Source organism: Suncus etruscus, chromosome 1 (assembly GCF_024139225.1).
Source record: "Suncus etruscus isolate mSunEtr1 chromosome 1, mSunEtr1.pri.cur, whole genome shotgun sequence".
NCBI classification, from domain to species: domain Eukaryota; kingdom Metazoa; phylum Chordata; class Mammalia; order Eulipotyphla; family Soricidae; genus Suncus; species Suncus etruscus.
The window spans coordinates 79907187-79914444 of record NC_064848.1 but is presented as its reverse complement, the minus strand read 5'-3'; the positions used below and the strand labels follow the sequence as shown (position 1 = coordinate 79914444).

Genomic DNA, 7258 nt, shown 5'->3' with positions numbered 1-7258 from the left:
GAACTATATTGGCCCAGAGAGTTCAAAATGTTGGAGCTCATTCATATTGGCATCCTAGATTCACTCTACAGTACCAAGCACTACTGGGCTCCTTAGCACTGAGCTCTGAGCTGTGAGCAGTGCTCCTGAGCACTACTGGGTGTAATTCAAAAAACCCTAAAATTCAAAAATAGATTTTAATAATCTGTTATGATTTGTTATTATTTTATAAATATTAATTATTTAATTAAAGGTGCTTGCTTCGGCAGCACATATACTAAAATTGGAACGATACAGAGAAGATTAGCATGGCCCCTGCTCAAGGATGACACGCAAATTTGGGAAGCGTTCCATACTTAAAAACAAATTTAAAGAAGGTTTTTGTTGGTTTGATTTTTTTTTATTTTAGATTTTGAGTCACACACAGATGTGCATATGGGTAACTACGAGATTTGCATTCAGAAATCACTTATGGCGGGTTTGAGGGACCATATGGGATGCTGGGGGTCAAACCCAGTCAGCTGAGTGTAAGGCAAATGCACTATTACTCCAGCCCCAGAAAGAAATTTTTTATATGGCACTTTTTTTTTTTTTTTTGGTTTTTGGGTCTCACCCGGCTGCGCTCAGTGGTTACATGGCTCTGTGCTCAGAAATCGCTCCTGGCAGGCACCGGGGACCATGTGGGATACCAGGATTTGAATCAGGGTCATCCTGGATCAGCTGCATGCAAGTCAAATGCCCACCCACTATGTTACCTCTCTGGCCCCAATATAAGGTACATTTTTTTTTATTTTTTTGGTTTTTGGGTCACACCCGGCAGTGCTCAGGGGTTGGTTACTCCTGGCTCTATGCTCAGAAATTGCTCCTGGCAGGCTCAAGGGACCATATGGTATGTCAGGATTCAAACCACGTCCTTCTGCATGGAAGGCTCTACCTCCATGCTATCTCTCTAGCCCTGTAAGGCACATTTAAAAAAAAAAAAAAAGCTCTGTCATTCACCAAATTGATGAACCTAATAGCTTTTTATCAAAATACAATGTAGAGGGGCCGGGCGGTGGCGCTAAAGGTAAGGTGCGCCTGCCTTGCCTGCGGTAGCCTTGGACGGACCGCGGTTCGATCCCCCGGTGTCCCATATGGTCCCCCAAGCCAGGAGCAACTTCTGAGCGCATAGCCAGGAGTAACCCCTGAGCGTTACCGGGTGTGGCCCAAAAACCAAAAAAAAAAAAAAAAAAAAAAAAATACAATGTAGAAAAGTGAAAAAGGAGACCAAAACTGGGGAAATATTGACAAAAGTAACCAAAAAACAGTACCTAAAGTTGTTTTCTATCTCTAGCCATCAACTAGTTGGTCCACTGAAATTTCCTGCTGATCCATGGAATAAGTTATTGCTGCTTAACATATGGTTCTCATTATATAAAATTAGATTTAAAAACTAATATACAAAATGCTTTTATACAAAGTGGTTTTTATTTCTGCCTTAGCAGTCCACAAAATATTTTTATTTTCACTGGACCTCAGGTGTAAAAGGCCTTTCAAGTATGTGAAGAACTCTTACCGAAAATAAGTAAACAGCTTAACACAAAAATGAGCAAAAGATATTAATAGACATTTCCTAAAAAGGATAAAATGAATGGAATTTTCTTTCAATCTAGTTAGAAAACAAATTAAAAACACAATTTTAGTATCATTTTCACCCTCCAGAGTGGCAAAAATTAACAGCTCTACCTTCAAGCAGGTTTGTAAAGGATGTGGAACAAAAGAAGACCTGGGGCTGGGAAGGTGGCGCTAGAGGTAAGGTGTCTGCCTTGCAAGCGCTAGCCAAGGAAGGACCGCGGTTCGATCCCCCGGCGTCCCATATGGTCCCCCCAAGCCAGGAGCGATTTCTGAGTGCATAGCAAGGAATAACCCCTGAGCATCAAATGGGTGTGGCCCAAAAACCAAAAAAAAAAAAAAAAAAAAAAAAGAAGACCTTATGTATTTGCCAGATGGAGTTTGTATTATTTGTGCAGACACCTGGAAAAGCAGCACTGAGTATCTAGTACATTTAAGGATACTTATTCTCTCACCCAGCATAGATGCAAACCCTAAATAAAAAATGCTTAGAGAATATCCTCTTTTAGGGGCACCCACAATTCAATGTGGGATGTAGAATTTATTTAATTTTGTTTATGGGGCTCTCTCAGCTCTCTCCCATCAGGAAAAGACAAATTCCTTCTTTTTTTTTTTTTTGTTTTTTTTTTTTGTTTTGTTTTGTTTTTGGGTCATACCCGGTGGTGCTCAGGGGTTACTTCTGTTTGTTTTTTTTTTGTTTTTGTTTTTGGGTCACACCCGGCGGTGCTCAGGGGTTACTCCTGGCTGTCTGCTCAGAAATAGCTCCTGGCAGGCACGGGGGACCATATGGGACACTGGGATTCGAACCAACCACTTTAGGTCCTGGATCGGCTGCTTGCAAGGCAAACGCAGCTGTGCTATCTCTCCGGGCTCTCAGGGTTTACTTCTGGCTCTCTGCTCAGAAATTGCTCCTGGCAGGCACGGGGGACCATCTGGAATGGGGATGCCAGGATTGAACCATCTGTCCTGGATCTGCTGCATGCAAGGCAAATGCCCTAACGCTGTGCTATCTCCCTGGCCCCAACAAATTCTTTCTGAACACATTCTCTCTCTCTCTTTCTCTCTCACTCTCTGTCCTTCCATCTCTTTTCTCTTCTCATATTCCCTTAATAAAGTAATTTATATTTGAAAAATAAAAATAAAAAAAATAATTGCACATGGAAATCAAGGGACATGTTCAATAATGATATTCTTCAAAGTGTTCTTCGATATCCCTTAATGTTGTACACAATTCAAATGTCCAGCCACTGATGATTATTGAAGCGCTTTCTACTCAGACAGTAAAATGCTATGCCACAGGGAAGAATAAATGATCTAGAATAAATAGTGCCTCTGGGTTGAATTTTACAAACTTAGAAGAATCCAAAGTAAAGGCAATGGCTTTCTCCTCTTTATGTCTTAGCTCAAGTAGAAAACAATACTTCTGTTTTTAACACAACACCCAAGCTGCAACTTGAATTCTGGAATGATCCACCCAAAGTCACCAAATCATCTGGTAAACATCCTGATAAGATTTTCAGGCAGGGACAGAAAGATAGCTCAAAGGACTGAGTGCATTCTTTGCATTAAAGAGATGTAGGGCGGTGGCGCTAAAGGTAAGGTGCCTGCCTTGCCTGCGCTAACCTTGGACGGACCGCGGTTCGATCCCCCGGTGTCCCATATGGTCCCCCAAGCCAGGAGCAACTTCTGAGCACATAGCCAGGAGTAACCCCTGAGCGTTACTGGGTGTGGCCCAAAAACCAAAAAAAAAAAAAACAAAAAGAGATGTAGGGGACCAAATGGTCCCTGAGCACCACCAAGTATGAGCTGAAATCAAACAAACAAAAAAGATTATCTGGCATTTTTGAACTCTAACATAAATTATGCTGATTTATTATATCAAGCTCAAAACACAAAATTCATCAACAAATAATTCTTCTCACCTTCTTTTTGATTGTTGGACCACTCCATTGCTGTTCAAGAGTCACTCCCAGTGGCCCGGAGAGAGAGCATGGAGGTAGGACGGTGGTTCAAATCCCGGCATCCCATATGGTTCCCCGAGCCTGTCAGAAGCGATTTCTGAGCATAGAGCCAGGAGTAACCCCTGAGCACTGCCAGGTGTGACCCAAAACCAAAACAAAACAAAAAGAGTCACTCCCAGTTCTATGCTCACTGGTTGCTTCTGGCAGTGCAGAGAACAATACAAAATGTATGCCTGGTGAGCTTATCCCTTTAGCCCCAAAAGTATATAATTTAGTGCCCCAATAAAAAATTTTAAAAAATATACATAATATATTTATGTCATTGCTAAATTTAAGTCAACTGTTACGCCCACCTTGTAAAAAAAATAACAACGTTTTCTTATCAACATTGCTTTAATTCCTGAGTAAAAAGCCTTGTGTTTTTCATACAACTCTAAAAAAAAAAAAAAAAAATTTAAACCAATGGTGCATTTTTTAAATTTAAGAGACTAGAAGGATAATACAGGAATTTAGGCACATGCCTCGCAAGTGAGAAACCTCAGTTCAGTCCTAAGTGTCACATTATTTCTTGAGCATCTTCTGCCCTGAAGGTCCCTGAGCACTTCAAAGGGAACTCAGATAACCCGCCAGCTCTGCAAAGCCTAAACAGCCCTACATCCTTAGGGTTCCCACCTACGTTGGCTGGTTAATCCAAGAAGACCCCCTGAGCATTGCTTGTGAGCATTGGCCCTCTCCAATGTTTTATTTAATTTTTAAAATTAATGTGTAGATATAGAAAAACAGTGAGATGAAGCAATATTGCTGAGCAAACCTAACCTTGAGCAAGAGACAGTGAGATGATGGAATGGACATGTAGTTTACCCTTCTGGTGTTTGAAATATTTCATTACAACTGTGAAATACAAAACTCTCAGCATGGACTTTGAGCTTTGTATCCCACAGCTAACTTTTCAAGAGAAGGTTAGAAGAACCAGAGAGATATACAATGCGTAGTGTGCTTGCCTTGCATGTGACTGACCCAGGTTCCATTGTCAGTGTCACATATGGCTCCCTGAGCTGACCAGAGTAAGCCCTGAGCACAGCCAGGTGTAGTTCAAAACACAAAAGGAAAAAAAAAAAAAAGAGAGAGAAGCCAAGAAGGGCCAGGAATGTGGCTTAGCAGTAGAGGACCTTCCTTGTATGTGTGCAGCATGAGGTTCATGATCAACATGAGAGGAAAGGTAGTAATAAAAATAGCATGGAAGGACCAATGAGAGTGTGCAAAGGGCTAGAGTGCACGCCTGGCATGCACAAGGACTAGGTTCACTCCCCAAAGTAGCCTTCTGAGCACAGTTTGAGTATAGCCCTGGTTGCCCCCAGGGATGGTCCCATCATCCCCCGCAAAATAAAGTTCAAAAGAAAATAATCAAAATGTTAACCTTAGTTATGTTTGAATGATAGATGCCTTTTTTTCTTTTCCTTTCTTTCTTTCTCTCTTTTTTTTTTTTGTAGTTTCTAATTTTCTACAATGAACATGTATTTCTCTTCTAATCAAGGAAAGAAAAATAAAGCACTTTGTTTAGTGAGACAAACCCCCTAACTGTGAGGCTAAATACCAGGCAGTGGAAAGGAAAAGGGGGTGGGGGAGGGGACTCAGTAGATATAAAAATAACCTCCCTGGGTTTGATCTTCCAGCAACAAGCTACAATCTCAGGAACTCTTTTTTCCCCTGAGCTTTTCTGACTCCAACACAACAAATAAAGCAGAACAAGCCTGTTGAATTATATTGTTCCCAAATCATGTAGAAAAGAGAGAGCTTCATACAGGTAAAGAGACAGCATGTGGGTCTTTCTCAGATTTATTTTGTAGTTACTATTTTGAGCTTCTCCAAGAGTCTGCGATCATGAGAGCTACTTTTTCTCTTTAAAGCATCAGAGATTTTTGCTTACATGATTTTCTGTTGTCTGTGGAGCTGAGGACAATGCCTTTGGCAGGCTCTTCTCTTCTGAAGTACAAGTCCAGGGCCAGAGAGATGGCTCACTGGGTTGAACATAAACTTTGCATCAAAAGACCTGAGTTCTCTCCCCAACACCATATTCTCTGAACATCACCAGAATGAGCTCCAAGGTACAAAGTCGCTCTTGAGTACCATCAGCTATAGCTACAGCTACCTACCCCAAGTAAATTAAAAACAGAAGTGAAAAAAAAAAAAAAAAACAGAAGTACATGTTCACCAGTTGTGCTGGGATGTGGCTCTGGACTATTATTGGTTCAAGCAGGTGCTAATTTCTATAACTATCATGGGATTTTAGGAACATGAGTCCATGAGGAAATAATAGTAGTAATAATAGTTGACTGGGGTAGATGGCAAGATACCCAAAGGGAATAATCAGGGGACTGGAGTTGATTAACTATATCGTATTTTTGAAATGTGCCTAGCAAGTGCAACTTAAGTTTCTCTCTTTTAAAAAAAATGGTACCAGAGAAATATTATATGAGGTAAGGTGCTTACCTTGCATACAGCCACACCAGCTTGAATCACTGGTACCATATATAATCCCCCAATACCTAGCCACTGTGCACTTCAAGGTGTGTCCAAATAATCTCTAATAAATACTTTTTTTTTTTTCAAAAAATTAATACATGTGGTGGACAAGGCATATGTATATCAAATCATTATGTTATACTTTTTATGGGGAGCCATAATCGACAATGCTCAGGGCTTTCTTCTAGATTTGTGCTCAGGAATCACTTCTGGCAAGGTTCAGGAAACCATACAGAATGCCATGAGTCAGCCACATGCAAAACAAGCACCCTACTCATTGCACTATTTTGCCAACCCTGTGTTGTACATTTTAAAGATCTTTTATCAATTATACCTCAGAAAAAGTTGAACATAAATTTAAAAGATGACAACTAGGTTTACATGTAAAAGAGAGAAAAAAAGAGGTGGTTGACCTGACTTTTGTGCATGGCAGGAAATGCGACAAGATGTTAGGAACTGCAATCACCCATCTCCTTGTTCTCTCCCCACTCATCCAAATCTCGGTCTCTTCCAGACCCTTTGTGGTGGCAACCCCCCTCCCTAGCCCTTTCCAAGCCAAGCATGAGTCTAAGGTTCCACTGCAAATGAAACTATTGTTTGTTTGTTTATTTGGGGGGTCATCCCCAGTGATGCTCAGAGGGATCATATGTTGTATATGAGTTTGTCTAGGTGCAAGCAAGCCCCCAAACTATTGTACTACTATCACTTTTGCCAAAATGAAAAACAAAAACAAACAAACAAACATATATATATATATATATATATATATATAGACATCCTATGAAGCAAAGAGAAGAAAATTAAAAGGAAAGGCAAGAAAAGAAGAAAGACCCTTGGCAAGAGAAGCCATGATGTCCTTGGTAAGGATCACATACCAGCCATTCTCCCAGAATGTCCACTTGTATTGTCCTATTCACTTCTCACCCCAAATTTCATTTTGTGAAGGAGGTGGGTATATCTTTTCAGAGAATAAAACTGAGCCTTGAGGCATTTAAACATTTTGCCAACAATCCTATGCCATAAAGGGCAAGCATTAGGACTTAATCGTAATGATACGGTTTTGGAGCTAGAATTTTTTTTTTTTTTGGTTTTTGGTTTTTGGGCCACACCCGGCGGTGCTCAGGGGTTACTCCTGGTTACTTTCTGTCTGCTCAGAAATAGCTCCTGGGGGCCGGGCGGTGGCG

The 7258-nt window shown here is 40.8% G+C and overlaps 1 non-coding gene across 1 annotated transcript; it reads left to right on the top strand.

Moving 5' to 3' along the window:
- Window positions 1–232: 232 nt before the first annotated feature.
- On the top strand, window positions 233–339 carry LOC126024989 (U6 spliceosomal RNA). The gene has a single exon (XR_007501048.1). It is a non-coding gene; the product is annotated as a U6 spliceosomal RNA (small nuclear RNA).
- The last annotated feature ends 6919 nt before the right edge of the window (window positions 340–7258 follow it).